The sequence below is a fragment of the Neophocaena asiaeorientalis genome, unplaced genomic scaffold (genome assembly GCF_003031525.2).
Source record: "Neophocaena asiaeorientalis asiaeorientalis breed wild unplaced genomic scaffold, Neophocaena_asiaeorientalis_V1.1 scaffold150, whole genome shotgun sequence".
NCBI classification, from domain to species: Eukaryota; Metazoa; Chordata; class Mammalia; order Artiodactyla; family Phocoenidae; genus Neophocaena; species Neophocaena asiaeorientalis.
In genome coordinates, this window is record NW_020176571.1 from 8,785,165 (window position 1) to 8,802,328 (window position 17,164).

Genomic DNA, 17,164 nt, shown 5'->3' on the forward strand with positions numbered 1-17,164 from the left:
ACAAAAGACCTGTATGCAGAAAACTATAAGACACTGATGAAAGAAATTAAAGTTGACACCAACAGATGGAGAGATACACCATGTTCTTGGATTGGAAGAATCAATACTGTAATGACTATACTACCCAAAGCAATCTACAGATTCAATGCAATCCCTATCAAATTACCAATGGCATTTATTATGGAACTATAAAAATAAAATCTTAAAATATGTATGGAGACACAAAAGCGGAATAGCCAAAGTGGTCTTGAGGGAAAAAAAAAAGAGCTGGAGGAATCAGACTCCCAGACTTCAGACTATACTACAAAGCTACAGTAATCAAGACAATATGGTATATGGACACTAAAGGGGGAAAGCAGCAGGAGGTGGTGGTGGTGGTGTGATTAACTGGGAGACTGGGATTGACATGTATACACTGATGTGTGTAAAATGCATAACTAATAAAAATCTGTATAAAAAAATAATTAAAAAAAAAAAGTAATGGGGACTTCCCTGGTGGTGCAGTGGTTAAGAATCTGCCTGCCAATGCAGGGGACACAGCTTTGAGCCCTGATCCGAGGAAATCCCACATGCCGCGGAGCAACTAAGCCTGTGCACCACAACTACTGAGCCTGTGCTCTAGAGCCCACAAGCCACAACTACTGAGCCCGCATGCCACAACTACTGAAGCCCACGTGCCTAGAGCTAGTGCTCCACAACAAGAGAAGCCACCGCAATGAGAAGCCTGCGCACCACAACGAAGAGTAGCCCCTGCTCGCCGCAACTAGAGAAAGCGCGCACGCAGCAACGAAGACCCAATGCAGCCAAATTAAAAAAAAAAGTAATGAACTATTGGGAATTCCCTGGCAGTGCAGTGGTTTAGACTCCGCGCTTCCACTACAGGGGGCACGGATTCAATCCCCAGTCAGGAAACTAAAATCCTGCGTGCCACATGGCGTGCCAAAAAAAAAAAAAGTAATGAAATATTTGTTTATGTAATTTGGGTGAATCTCAAAATAATTATGTAGAATAAAATAAGTCAGAAAAAGACTGTATATATTGCATACTCCATTTATATAAAGTTTTAGAAAATTCAGATTAATCTATTGTAACAAAAAGCAGATCGGTGGTTGTCTGGAGGTGGGGAGAGACGGTGGAAAAGAAAAGAAGGAGGGATGATAAAGGGGCATGAGGAAACTTTTGTAGGTGATGGCTATATCATACTGACTGTGATGATGGTTCCAGAAGTGCATAGATATGTCAAAACTTATTAAATTTTAAACTTTACATATGTGTAATTTCTTGAATTATACCTTAATAAAACAGTCTGGCAGATACAGGTCTTAATACAACTATTTTTATTCTGTTTTATATTACTATTAGAATGATCTTTGAATAAGACCTAATACCAAAACTAAATATAAAGCCTATCCGAAAGAGAGATTTAACTCTGAGAAAGCTGAAGCTGTTAGGACTGAAGTAGTATAAATGCTTTTTTTTTTTTTATCCAAAATATGCGTTTTGGTTTTTTTAAAGCATTTATTCCAAGCTTCTGACATCTACTTTCCTGGTATCAACAGTAATTAAAGATCTAGAGCACCACCATCCAACAGAAATTTCTATGATGACAGAAGTTTTCTCTCCAGCAGTACAACAGCCACTGGCCACATGTGGCTATGGAGCACTTAAAAGATGGCTAGTATGACTAAGAAAATAAATCTTTAATTTTATTTAATCTTAACTCATTTAAATTTAAGTAGACAAGTTGTCGTATGGATAGCACAGATGTAGAGGCTGAGATGAAGAACACAGACGAGGCAGCAAAAATAAGACCAGAGTTACGATGCAATAATCTACATGATCTTCTCTCACAATTACTTACTAAAGGTCTAAGACAGTCATCCAAAGCCAAGACCAAGTGCCACTGAAAACTAACCACTCCCTCTTTAAGAAAGTAATTTTAAAAAAAATTAAGGTGCTCAAAAACAGTAAAGAAAAAAGTGATGTTTAAGCCAGTTTATGGGTTGTGTCTGCCAAATGGAGTTATGAAGTCCACTATTTTCATCAGTAAGCACAACATGAACTCTTCTAACTAAGCTTAAGTCCAACTTTCTTAGTCAAAAACAGATGGGCGGACAGCTTTTTAAAAAAGTGACTAAGAGCCCTTTCTGCTTTTTCTGCGTACCTACAGCTGCTATTGGCAAATTAGTAAATTTCCCTCACCGATTCACTTTTAGCTCGTTTCAGGCCTTCATACATCACACTGATTTATCAGTCCACATAGTGTTCACTGCACTGTCTTATACTGAGCCCCTCATATTATGCGCCAATTATAAAAATCAGAAGAAAGGTCATTATTAGTTAAGGGTACAATGTTAAGTGCTGCACAAGGCTTAGAAATAGCCCCAGAGAATTTACAATTTAAAATCCAAGAGTGATGATAATCTGACACTTATTGGGCACCTTTCTTTATGGCACTTTCCTTGGAAAACTATACCAAATCTGTATATGGCATTAAGTACCAGCTAAATGTCTTTTATGGCTTTCAAGTCAAACATTAACATTTCTACTAAACATGTGGTCTACAAAATCCAAAGAACCTTTCTGGTCATTTAAGGCCTCACAAGCCTTAAGAGTACAAAAAAAAGGGGGGGGGGGGGGTGAACAAGTTAATTTAAGTTAGCAGCGGTGGTTATAATTGAGGATTTCTAAAGGACTATACATAAACCTATACACACTATTAAAAAGAAATCCCAGGGCTTCCCTGGTGGCGCAGTGGTTGAGAGTCCGCCTGCCGATGCAGGGGACACGGGATCGTGCCCCGGACCAGGAGGATCCCACATGCCGCGGAGCGGCTGGGCCCATAAGCCATGGCCGCTGAGCCTGCGCGTCCGGAGCCTGTGCTCCACAACAGGAGAGGCCACAACAGTGAGAGGCCCGCGTACCACAAAAAAAAAAAAAAAAAAAAAAAAAAAAGAAATCCCAGATTTCATCCTGTCCAACCAACTTTCTGATACTTCAATACTTTCTACAATATTGTCACCAATATCTACTTAGCAATATATTAAATGGGACATCTGAAAGGTATAATTTGATTTGTAATACTGTGTTAATCTACTAAAGAAATACACTGGATCCACACACACTTGCCCCTAGTTGTAGCGTATGTGCCATGCACTCAGTATCTTCCACTCCAAAGCACTTACCTTCAGACTTCCTAATACCCAGATAACCCAAATAACCACCATCATATCGCTTTAGTGAACCTTCACAGGTGCTTAGAAATCCTTGTTTTCCTTTATTAACTTCCTACCAATCTTTCCCTAGTGCCTTTCTGAACTTTTTCTGCTTTCCTGAAGACAAATTCCATGCTTTGAATCCTTCATCCCAGATCATCTCACAAAGTAATCTCAGTGAAGCAGGAAGCAAGGTAAATGTCATACATCCCCAACATCTTACTTTAAACTTCTCAAAAATCTCTTTATATCCCACCCATCCTCCTCTATTTTGTCCTCAGTCTCAAATGACAAGTTGCCCTGCCTCCTTTCTTAGTCTATACCTATGTTTGCTAAGTGGGAGGGAAGACCTGAAACTAAAAGGCAGATGAAGCATGATCAGAGGAATAATAGTATAGTATGCAGAACATTCTACATAGGTGGTGATATGGTCAACATTTTTGAATGCTGCAGAGAATAAGGACTGAGAAAAGGCCAGTTGGATTTGGTTATGAAGACTTGGAGAAAGCAGTTTCAGTTGTGTGATAGGTGGGAAGTTAGACTAAAGGAGTTAATAACTAATGGGTGGTTATATGAAGTGCATACCAATACTGTAAGGTTTTGTGATTCATATAATTATTCTCTTGGTGGCAGCAAGGTTAGCTTTATTAAAACAAAGCTTTTTGAGAGCAGAGACCTGGCAGGAGCCATTGGAGAGTCAAGAAACAGGATAGTGAGACGGCCAACAAGAAGTTATATGTGTAGAACTGAAGCTTAGGCTGGAGATGATGACTTGAAAATTACCTGAATAAAGTTGCTGGTTAACCAGGTGAACTTGGATAATCTTCTCTTCTACACTCTCTTACTTAGGGAACAACACAGAGTGTAGATGAGAAAATTATCTAAGTTGGCCGTCTCTTCCTGCCATAAAATTAAATTCATCACCTTTCCCCCAAAGAAAACCCTCAAGAGTCAATGGTACCACAATTTTCCTAACCCTACTGGTGTACCATGGAGCCATCCTTGACACCCACCTTTTTCCCGCCGTCTGCCAATCACTCACTGTCTTGTTGATTCTCCTTTAGCAAGTCCTTAAATCTGCCTCTTCTTTTCCATTTTTTAGAACCACTATCCTACTCTAGACCTTCATAACCTCAGGCCTAAACTACCTCAATAGTAAATGATCTCAACACTCTCCCTTCCCTTTTCTACTTCTAATACTTTTACTTTATCCAACTCAAAAAGGTTTCTGATTTCCTGTGCCTAAAATTAAAAAGCCTCAATACCTCAGGCCTCCACCAGGTGCTTTCTACCTATGACTCTAACTTACCTTTTATAGTCTCTGCATCATACAAACTAGTTTTTAACACATCAACTATGAGCACATCATACTCCATCACCACAGTGTATTCATTTTCCTGCACGCTCCATATTTCTCTAACCTTATACAGCAAGCAAATCCTTCAAGGCCAGATTCAAACCTTATCTATTCCAAGAATCTTTCCAATTGCCTCAGCTTTCCTTCTTTGCACCCTTACAGTCTTCACCCCCTATTTGATATTAGCATTTTTTTAGGTATATTTCCTTCTTCAACTAGGACCTCTGCCACTTGGGAACAGGAGCCATACCTTTTAAATAATTTGGGGAATCCCTAACACAGTTCACTGTATGACGGTCATATAAAAAACATTTATTAATATTTAAAAGGAATTTTTTAGAACCTGATCTAAAAGCATACTTGTCATAAACCCTAAAGGATTTTACATTAAGTACTGGCCAAATGCATACAAATGCCCAACTTACACACTGACTTGGCCTGACCAGATTAGTCAGGCTTCTATGCCCTGAACTCTGGCTAGCTCTAACCTTAAGCAAGCCAATCCAGAACATCCTCTCTTAAGGACTCATTTGAAGTATCAGCTGACCATACACACAAAAAAAACTCCTGTTAAAACTGCCCTGGTCATGTCATCTGCTAACCTCTACCCACTTGTCCTACTTTCCCACAAATATCCTGCTGGCACTATTCATTTCTACATATAAGAGTAAAGTCTTTTTGGGTTTGATTCTGAGATACCTGCATACCTTGTGGTCATTCTCCTTACTGCAAAAGTCTTTCTGAATAAAGACTCGCCTTACCAAGCAGGAATTTATTTGTATTTGACATCTGTATAGTGAGTGACATGACTTGGATGAGTACTGACCTCACCTACGGACCCATGCCATCCCCACCTCAATAATGACACTTTGTGAGTCATTTAAACTCCTCTCCTGCTCAGAGACTCAGGGATCTTTCCTTGAGTTCAACTCTTTAACCAGTGCTGCAGACATCTTATCTGTTGCAACATGGTAAGAAGTTACCTTGATATTTTCCAGCAAAGAACTTTTTTCTTTGACTCTCTGAGTAGACAATCACACCCTAACTCTTGAGGGGGAATATTCCCAGCTCTTCTGTGAGGCCTCTTCTAACATCCCTAACTCCTATAATGGAGATTACACAAGGGAATTTCCTTGGCTCTTCACAAGGGAACACCCCTTCCCAGCTCCTTTAAATTCTTATGTCTTCATCATCAAAAAATCTACAAACAATAAATGCTGGAGACAGTGTGGAGAAAAGGGAACCCTCTTGCACTGTTGGTGGGAATGTAAATTGATACAGCCACTATGGAGAACAGTATGGAGGGTCCTTAAAAAACTAAAAATAGAACTACCATACGACCCAGCAATCCCACTACTGGGCATATACCCTGAGAAAACCATAATTCAAAAAGAGTCATGTACCACAATGTTCACTGCAGCTCTATTTACAATAGCCGGGACAATGGAAGCAACCTAAGTGTCCACAGACAGATGAATTAGAAGATGTGGCACAGATATACCATGGAATATTACTCAGTCATAAAAAGAAACAAAATTGAGTTATTTGTAGTGAGGTGGATGGACCTAGAGTCTGTCATACAGAGTGAAGTAAGTCAGAAAAAGAAAAACAAATACCATATGCTATCACATATATATGGAATTTTTTTAAAAAATGGTTATGAAGAACCTAGGGGGAGGACAGGAATAAAGACGCAGACTTGGAAAATGGACTTGAGGACACGGGGAGGGTGAAGGGTAAGCTGGGACAAAGTGAGAGAGTGGCATGGACTTACATATATTACCAAATGGAAAACAGATGGCTAGTGGGAAGCAGCCGCATAGCACAGGGAGATCAGCTGGGTGCTTTTGACCACCTAGAGGGGTGGGATAGGGAGGGTGGGAGGGAGACGCAAGAGGGAGGAAATATGGGGATATATGTATAGCTGATATTATACTCTAATAAAGATGTGGAAAAAAAATTCTCATGTCTTGTTTAATTATCTAATCCAACAAGTAACTGTCACTCTATTGAGCGCCCTCCGTCTTCTCCCACTGACCACACACTTCACCATTATAGCCCTAATTCAGTCCAGTATCTTAAAAAAGGGCAAAATTTTACTAAAGACAATTTAGAACTTCAATGTCCTCCTTGGGAAACGGGATCTCCCTAAAACCTCTCCTTTCCCATCACCATCTCTCTTCCTTCCTCCATTTTACCAACCTCAACCTTCCCTTAAATCCTTTATCTATCCTCCTTTAATACCCCGATCTCCTCCACCCCTCTATCCACCCTGTCAGACCTTTCCCTTCTTACTCCAACCCCTCAATTCCCTGTAGTCACTAGCACTTTTTCCCCCCTAGGGATTCATGAGGGGCTCAGGGACCTAAAGTTAAAAACACAAATTGGGGGCTTCCCTGGTGGCACAGTGGTTGAGAGTCCACCTGCCAATGCAGGGGACACGGGTTTGTGCCCCGGTCTGGGAAGATCCCACATGCCGCGAAGCGGCTGGGTCCATGAGCCATGGCCGCTGAGCCTGCGCGTCCAGAGCCTGTGCTCCGCAAAGGGAGAGGCCACAGCAGTGAGAGGCCCGCATACCGCAAAAAAAAAAAAAAAAAAAAAAGCAGTTTTGGGGGTTGGGGGAAATTGTGGTGATGGTGGCACAACTCTGTGAATAGACTAAAAACTACTGAACTGTACACGTGACATGGGTGAATTGTATGGTATGTGAATATCTCAATAAAGCTGCTAAAATAACAACAAAAAGTGCTCATATAAAAAGTATTTCTAAGATTTCCAGAAGTTAAGGAAATTAAAATTCTTAGAAACTAACCCAAATGTTTTAAAAATCCAAGTTAACATACATTTAGGCAAATCTTTGGTATATGAGACCAGTTTAATATTGTTGGTTTAATAAAAACACCTATGTCTTCTGAGTTATGGGCATTAAGTATAACACAGGAATAGGTTTTTATTCTACTTGAATATGTTCTTCCTAAATTTTTACAGGTTTATTGACAGAATAAACGAGCATTATATCTACATTTGTACTTAGTCAAGTTGAATCATTATTCTGACAAACTGTACTTCAAAAGTAATTATATCTTGTAATAAGCCAACTTGTAGTTTCCAAAATCTTTTAGTAACTTAAAACCTTAGACTTATGCTAAGTTAGTCCATGGATATTCATTAAATACCTAGGTCATTTCTAAGACAGAACACTGAAGCATAAGCATTTCAAGTTTATACAAGTTTTTGCCTCTTATTTTCATGGTACCAAGAAGCCACACGTATTTGAGTCTATCAATGAACATATTCATTTTTGTCACATTGAGAAGTTGTACTATCCAGAAGTGCATGGCTATAAGTTGTAAGATGTATATTCATAAACTCTGCCAGTCTACTACAAAACATTGGTATATGACAGACAGTTCACAACTATCCACCTCACAGTTTTCTCTGTAAAATAGTAGTTACTGTAATTATAAGTTATAACCTTGTATGTGAGACTCTAATAGAAATAATGACAGAAAGGAACAACTCTATATGCAAAATGTGTTTTTAAGGAAAAAAAAAAAAAAAAGGTCCTAAAGTAAAATGACTAAGTGCTCCAGAATGAGAAAGAGGAACATGCAGAACACAACCTGAATGGACAGAGAAAGTTATAACAAGTTGATGATAAAAAGAATTTTATTTGTCATGGTCAAAGCCAGCTAAGACTTGACAGGTTTATTTGTAAGATTTTCAGAAAGTGCTTCAGTATCAAACATTATACTTATAAAATTAAAATTTGGTTTTCTACTAAAATGACAAAATCTTCTTGGGTTCTGATCCGCTGTTAATAAAGAGGTTATAAAAGGTTTTTCTTTGCTTTCTGAGTAATCAATCTCCTTAGAAGCCAAAAATTCGGTGTCTTTTCGGAATTTCCTGCACTTGGTGTTAATTTTATCATGTCTTATCATTTTAAAAAGTCTTCTCACTTTTGAAAGAGCTAAAGTTCTTTCCTATGTTCACTTTTAAAAAAATATTTTTTTTACACTGGTTAAATAGGTTGCCAGGTATTTTTTCTCACTGATCCATGATCCTATTTAATCGAATGTTCAAACCTCCTGACAGCTTTTGACATACTGCCTTTTCAAATTAAAATACTAAATGATGTCTTTTGCACCTACAACTGTCTTTAAAATTTCCCCAAGGGCCCCTGGAAGTTCACAAAGGATTAATTCTTTCACCTTGTAAGAAGAGAAATACTAAAAATAATTGGTTTATTTGATCAATGCTATGATTTGCATGGGAAGCACTGTCCAGAAGAGAGGCTTACCCTCCCTAGATTAAATCAGTATGGGTAAAATGTTAATATGATATTTCAAAAACTGGATGAAGTTCCTAGAAATTTATCACTAGCCTCAGTGTTCACAATGTGTTTCCATTTCCTGAGTCCCAGTGGTGCTTTGTCTGATATTAGACAACAGTAGAGAGTCATCAATTACAATTTTCATTTTTCTTTTTTATGATTTTTTTAATGTTACCTTGGTCACAATTTCATTTCTCTAATTTGAATACAGTATATTATTGGTAGGCCAGTGAGTGGTTCTCCACCAGTGATTCACTTAACTTACTTATGGAATTTTATTATACAGATAGGACTTATTCCAGACTTAACTAAAAATCTTTACTTGATAATCTTGATATATTCTTGATATGCTCTAACTATACGCTTCATGACACATTATATCTCAGGATTACGCTATATCTTTAAGTCTTTTTCTGTACAACAGTTATATTCATTTATACTCATAAATCAGATGTAATAGCTACTCTTTTTTAAAATAAGGTTAATCATTATGCTTATAGATATCTTGCCTAAAACTTTTCGGGACTGATTTTATTTTGGTTTGCATGCCATAAAAACAACCAAACTTATTCATCAAATGCATTATTTTTTTTTTTTAGATTTTAAAATTTTATTTATTTATTTATTTTTGGCTGTGTTGGGTCTTCGTTGCTGTGCACGAGCTTTCTCTAGTTGCGGTGAGCGGGGGCTGCTCTTCGTTGTGGTTCGTGGGCTTCTCATCACGGTGGCTTCCCTTGTTGCAGAGCACGGGCTCTAGGCGCACGGGCTTCAGTAGTTGTGGCTCACAGGCTCAGTGGTTGTGGCTCGCAGGCTCTAGAGCGCAGGCTCAGCAGTCATGGCACACGGGCTTTGTTGCCCCATGGCATGTGGGATCTTCCCAGTACAGGGCTCGAACCCGTGTCCCCTGCATTGGCAGGCAGATTCTTAACCACTGCGCCACCAGGGAAGCCCAACTGCATTATTTTTTATAACGAACTCCCATCAGATCTTTCACTTTTAAAACTACCCGTGTAAGTCATCACCACCATTTTAAGTCTTTTGTCATCTACAGAGTGTTTTTTGTTTTACTTTGATGCTTCCCTGAAAGTGCCTGCAAATGAGCTACAGGCCAAGTGCTTGTCTTCAACAAAAAAAAGGATTGTTGAAAGAGGACTATACTGGTAACTCCTGGGCACAAGCTTCTGATGGCATCACTTAAATAAGTTTGAGCCTATACCAGTGGACTGAGTCAGGATTCCCAAAAAACTAGTGAAGCAGATGGATTCATGAGACTGTTAACCCAAGATCTAGCAGAACAAGAATTAATCACACAGGACTGAATAAACTGATGAAGGATGATTATGGGTTTTAAAATACTGCTGATACTTTAATGTCCTATTTTCTGGATATAAGGAATTCGTTTCTCTTTTCTCTTAAGCTATCTATAATTCATTTACAATTTCAGCAGACTATGCTTTTGTAAACAGAAATAAAAACATTTATCTTTTTCTCCCTAATTCATCCATAATTCAAAAACAAAACTCTTATTTAAATGAGTATTCTTATTTTCATGGCAACATAGTTATTTGTATAGGTTCAATAAAAGTCTGTCCTCCCGGTTGGAAACATTATAATGCAACCAAGGCTTTGACTGGATGTCATATTTGAAAGTCATGTTCACTTAATCTAATACCACCAGTTACTTTTAAGGAGCTGTGATTGATTTTATGGAACAATGCTTACAGTTCCCTTGGGAAAACTAGACTGGTACCTGGCTTACAGTTCCCAGACTTACAAGTAAAGTAAGCAAGGTCAATTCCAGGCAGGCCCAGGAACCCTAGGATATTTTGGGGACCTTAGGAATTTATCCAAATCTATAGGTACTGCAAGTGAAACCCAATGGTGAGTACTTGACTTGGCTTCCTGGCCTCAAGAGGCTTCTGAAAGTTCAATCCAAGATTCCTTATAAAAAGTCCCATTGAAGCAGACCTAAAATGCCTACACCTACATAAATAATCAGACCAATCTAATGAGACCAACTTCACAATGACTTTAGCCTACTTTGTTGTGGACTGAATGTCTGTGTCCCCCAAAATTCATATGTTGAAACCCTACACTCCCCCTCATGTGAATGTATTAGGAGGTGGGGCCTTTGGGAGGTAATTAGGATTAGATGAGGTCATAAGGGTAGAGTCCTCATGAATAGGATCAGTACCCTTATAAAAGTCCAGAGAGAGCTTGCTTCCTCTCTCTTCTCTCTGCCCTGTGAGGATACAAAGAGAGGTCAGCAGTCTGCAAACTGGAAGAGGGTCCTCAACAGAATCTGACCATACCGGCACCCTGCTGTTGGGTTACCAGCCTCCAGAACTGTGAGAAATAAATTTGTTGTTTATAAGCCATCTAGTCTATAATATTTTTGTTGTAGCAGCCTGAGCTGACTAAAACATATCCCTAAGACTGACAAATTTTCTTTTAAACAACAGCAGGATTGACCAAGGGCTCACAACTACCCTTGCTTATCCACCGACTTGGCTTGACCAAACTTTAGTCGGGCTTTTCTCCTTTCCCACAAGCCCCTAAAGTATGGCTTGCCCTAAATTTAAGCAAGCAGATGCTCTCAGGCTCCCTTAACAGCTCATTCCAAGCCATCAACTGACTGCAGTAAATAAAAAAAACTCCAGTTAAACTATCTGGATCATGCAATCTGCTCACGCTCACCCACTCGGCCCTGCCAGCCCTGCTCACCCTTCGCCATAAAAGAAGAGCCTTTCTGTGTTTTATTTTGAGATGCCTGCAGATCCTACAGAAGAGCATTCTCCCTTTTGCAATAATCCTTTTGAATAAAGTCTCTCCTTACCTAAATCTGGACTCATTTTAATTTTACAGTAATATGACAAACCACCTACGTGCAAACTCCAAAATTACAATGTTATTTATTTTCCCCTATCCAAAGTGATTGGTATCCTTTTCAAAACCATATTAAGGTCCAGATGAAATCAGATGCATACAGAAAGCACCGCATGTGAAATTACTGTCCGGAGCACAAGCCATCTGGCCTTAGGTCAGTCATGCGTCTTTCTCATGTCAGTTAATAATTTAAATTTTCACTTTTTTTTTTTTTTTGCCTAAAAATATGATTTCACTTCACATCCCCAAGTTCCTGGCCCTTCCAAGCAAGGTATCACAGAAACAAAAATTAGCAAGTTACATTATAGCTAATAGGATCACAGCATTGAAGTACCTGTAATGTTCACCAAACTGAGCCCAGGTACATTTTAGTATTTTCCAGTCTCACATCTGCATGACTTTTTTGTGAGGACAGTCACTGCCACAAATAACACAAACAGCTTGAGAAACAAAAGCATGTGCTATTAATATCAAATAACAGTTTTCCTTGTATTTATGATGAATTATATTTTAAATGAATAATCTCAAAGGCAAATATCCTATGCTTTAGGTTGCCTAGTCCATGTATCTGACTAAATTTAAAAGTTATTCACATGGAGCAGAGTTCTATTCATTAAGAGGAGGTCCTTTTACAGAAGATATGTAAAAGACTCTCATACAAAGACTGAAATATACAATGCAGGAACTCAGTATAGCATTTACCCATCCTACAGGGAGAAGTCCATCAACTGATTTTAATTATTATAAACAAATACAATAAAATTCTCAATTAGACAATATTTTGATAAAATTATTTTGCCCATAAGTATGGGCAACTTTTAAATAAGTATTATAATCAATCGAACTATTTATTCTCTAGCTTATTTATAATAATCACCTACAAGTGTTCAAGTTGCAATCCTTTAGAAGGTAAAATAAATTTAGTAGATAGTGGCCATCTTGTTTATATAAAACAAAATAGAAAATATCAAAAGTAAAAGTATTTCACGGAGTTTGTTCCAGTTGCAAAAGAATCAAGTTCAAAAACCACTGGTTTAAAACTACTGTCTAAAACAGTGCCCAGAATATATATGTTTTACTCGTCTTTCCTGTGCATTAACATTTCTTTTAAATTAGCCATCTTGACAATAGTGACCATTTACTCAAAGTCCACAGACTGGGCACTGTGCTATCCCTTTGCAAACACTTCATCAGTTCTCACAGGAATCTTGGAAGGTATAATACCCGTCTAATAGTAGAAGAAATAGTAGAAGAAACTAAAGCTAAGTAACTTGTCCAAGGCTACATAAAGTGGTGGAAGACGAACCTGATTTGTCAACAAAGCCCATACCTTTCTGCTACAGTGCCCCTCTTTATCATCTTCTCTGAATATCAACTTGCAATAAAATTTCCATGATGAAAATGAATTTTCTCAGAGTATTTACCCATGGCCTAAGCAGAACTATAACCTGTATTACTTGTTTTTCCAATATATTCAATTTATAAATTCACATAAAATATTTTCCATTTATATACTCCTTCACAGAATCTTCTTTGATATTCAAAAAAGACAAACCTTTCTGATAGTCAAAGCGTATATAACTATACAGAAAAGCATTTCAGTTCAGCAAACAGAAAAACCTCCAATTAAAGAAAAGAAAAATTCTCTGAAAAACTTAACCATGGGAAATCACTGTTAGGCCTGATGATAACAAGGAGCTGAAACCCTGAAGTTTCATAACCAGTCAAATTATTTCCTAGTCAGATGAGCAAATCTAAAGCCAAGTAAGTAAGAAGGGATTAAAGTATCAGATTCAACTATATGAAATTATCATCAAATATCAATTCACATGACTCAACCTAACGCTTAAAGGGTTACGTGGTCCAGGTTCTCTCTACGTATGTTGCTTGGAACAAAGGTTCAGCACGTTAAAAGGATTTACAAAAAAATTCATTGTCTACTTTGGGAAACAGTGGATTAAACAAAGTTAAAACTGGTCTCTACCTCAGAACCTCTCAGAGCCCTTAGTGTGTTAATATGAAGTGAGAACCTCCAAAGTGTTGCTTGGAACAAAGGTTCAGCACAACGTTAAAAGGATTTACAAAAAAATTCATTGTCTACTTTGGGAAACAGTGGATTAAACAAAGTTAAAACTGGTCTCTACCTCAGAACCTCTCAGAGCCCTTAGTGTGTTAATATGAAGTGAGAACCTCCAAAAGGAGGATTCATTATCCTAACGAAGGTGTACAGAGATAAGGTAACTTATCCAAGGTCACACAGCTAGCAAATGACAAACTTAGAAAAAGAACCGAATTCTCCTGATTCCCACACCAAAATTCATTCTATCTTCCCAAGACTTCGTTATACCTGATACTAAACAATTTCCCAAGGACCACTCCTATAAAAATTTAAGATGGGAAACACTAGTGGCTTGTGCTGACAGTATTTACCAACACCCCACCAAAACAAATAACAACAACAAAAGGTAAGTAACAAAGAATTCTTATAAAACAACAAAGCCTTCCCAAAATAAGCTAGACATAGTATTTACAGATTATATACACTTATGGTATTCCAAAACATATTCTTATAAAAAATATTTCCTCTAAGAAATCAGTGCTATAATCTTTTCTAACCAGCACCTGGATGGAAGTAAGGATGGCAACCTAGGTCGTGAGGTCCATGAGAGCAGGGCCCGTGGAGATTTTGCTCACCAATATACCATCAGAGCCTGATATATAGTAGGTATACCATAGTTAAATGCTGAAAGAATGGACAATAAATCCCTGCTCTAACATTAATTAGCTGTAGGATCTTGATCATGCTATAATCTCTCTGAATCTGAGTTTCCTCACTTGCAAACGAAATGGTTAGACCAGAAGGATCAAGATCTCTTCTATCTTTAAGAATCTGTGAATCTCATACGCATTAAATCTCAAATCCCCAGCATTTGAGGATACGTCCACAATCAAAAATTATAACAAAAAATAACATTTGCAAATCACCTGATATTCAGTACTTCATTTAATATACCCAACAAATTTGCAAATTAGCTTGGTATTACTACCCACATTTTACAAGTAAAGAAACTGGGGCCCAGAGAAACTCACTGACTAGACTAGAATCATAAAGTTATTAAGTAGTGAAGCACGGACTTTAAACCCAAGATTTTGGTGTTGAAATTCCCAAATCTTTCCATTACACCTTGTCCTCTGATGATAGGGACAGGGATGCAGCCCAGATAACGACAGCATTATTCCCTGCCTTTCAGCTACTGATTTAACAGGGCCAGAGGACAAAAGGTCTCCCAAACTCTCCCATCATCCCATCTTCCCAAAGTTAAAAGTTCCAACTCTTCTGTGAAGAAAAATTAATCACATTTCTCCCTGGAGTCCAAGGTTATCTAATATTGCCATTTTAACAGAAGATGACATTATCATGGAATGAAAAGAATCTAAATTGTGAATAAAAATCTTTCACACTGAGAGACAGTTTTAGTTCAAATATATACTCACAGTTAAGTACACTGAATTCAAAGACCACCTCATACCATTATTAGACTACATTTAAAATTAAAGCTTCACTTTTGGAAACTTTGCTTGCTAGTGGAAACGAGGCAATTTAAACTATTAACTCTTTTAGGTCTTCTTACACAATACCATACTTCACAATATTACTTCAAGTACAACTTCTCTTAATTCCAATAATGAATAGGCTCAAACGTGGTGTTAAACAAGTGGCATTTACATCATAACCTTCCCTTCCGAGAAACACAATTGGGCAACCAGAAACATGCCGGTTTATGGATTTCAACTTCTCAAAGACTTTAACCCATCAGCTGACTCTCCTATTCGTTAACTCTATTAATCTCCTGTCTTAAAATATATACATATTTTATGTCAAATATAATTGTTTAGCACAGCTATAGCAAAATCCCCTTTCGACAGGGCGTATACTATAACAAAGTAAACATATACTTATTAAACCTCTCAAGTACATAACACTGCACTAAATTCTCTGCCATGAAAATGAAATGGGCACTAGCTTTCTGGAGTTTACACGTGGAAATAGTTTAGGATATGCTTACAGTGAGTCGTAATTAAGTAAAAGATACAACAGGCAGACGTAATAATCCTGAAGCGTAACTAAAGAAAAAAAATTCCTCCTCCAAAACAATGCCAATCACTCTCATCTAAAATAAATATACACTCAAAAATGGCACATCTGGCTCATTTATAGCACAAGACTATTAGCTTCTATCGTGTTCTGGAAACCTCAGTAAGTTTGCACACTTAACAAAAGTTTAGCCTGTTAAATTAATAGCTAAAAATCTCCTTAGACCCAAGAGGTTCCGTACCTGAAAAAAAAACTGACCGTGAACACAAGCGAGAGTTTTAACAAAACCAAAGCTACAAGTCATTGCATCAATCGGTACTTAAATTCCTCTGCTGGTAAATGCCCCATAGCATCAGAGTCATCACCATTTCCCCACTGGTAAGTTTGAGAAGAGCTGCTGAAATCTTGCGGGCCAGTGAAAAACCTCAGTGAACTGTCACAAAATAAAAGTCACAGCGTATGTGACAGCTTTGCAGGCCAATTCAAAAACAAAAACAAAAACCCATAGGACCACCGAATTTACGCGATTCTGGAGGCAAATTATCTAGAATACCCTATGTTGTTTACCAAAGTGCCAAGCAGTCTCCAGGCGAGCGCAGTAGATGATAACTTAGGTCCCAGGACAGGCTCCTCTCCACCAAGGATGACTCCACTTGGTGCCAACTGTGCACCTGCATGCTCCGAAAATAGGGGCAAGTCCTGAACGCCAGGAGTTGCAAGGGCAACGTTTCTATTTTATTATGGCCTGAAGCCCGGGCGATTCCCAAGGCTGAACCTCTCGACCTTTAACCTCGGAGTCACTTTCCAACTGTGCTCTCACCCACGATCATTTATATCCCCAACGGAAACCAGTTATTAGTTGCAACAAGGCCTGGAAAAATAGTAAGGGAGCTCTCAAAGTTGCCAGGACCGACACGGAAAAGGCGGGGGCTTCGAGGGTGAAAGCCCAACGTGGAAGCATCTTGGGCTCCACCGTTCCGAGAGCCAAAATCCAGACAAAGCCCCTCGTCCCCGGTGACTCCAGGCAGAAAGAGACACACCGACCCTCAGTCACTCGGACAGAATGGGGCTCCGGGGGATCGGGGTGTCACCCGGTCAGGGAGGCCGGACGGAGGCTCCGCTCGGCCCCGACGAGGTGGGCAAAGCGAGGCGGGGGCTGCAGCGTGGCCGGGCGGAGCACGCAGCCCCTTCTCCCGGGCCCCTCTCTCCCTCCTTCCCCACGACCAGGCCTCTCCCGGCTCCTCTTCCCCTGCTTCGCCTCCCTCCCTCCCCTCCCC

The 17,164-nt window shown here is 38.8% G+C and overlaps 1 protein-coding gene across 2 annotated transcripts in view; it reads right to left on the reverse strand.

The window, feature by feature from the left end:
* Positions 1 to 17,164, reverse strand: part of LRP6 (LDL receptor related protein 6) — a 171,218-nt gene that overhangs the window by 153,633 nt on the left and 421 nt on the right. The window lies entirely within an intron of this gene.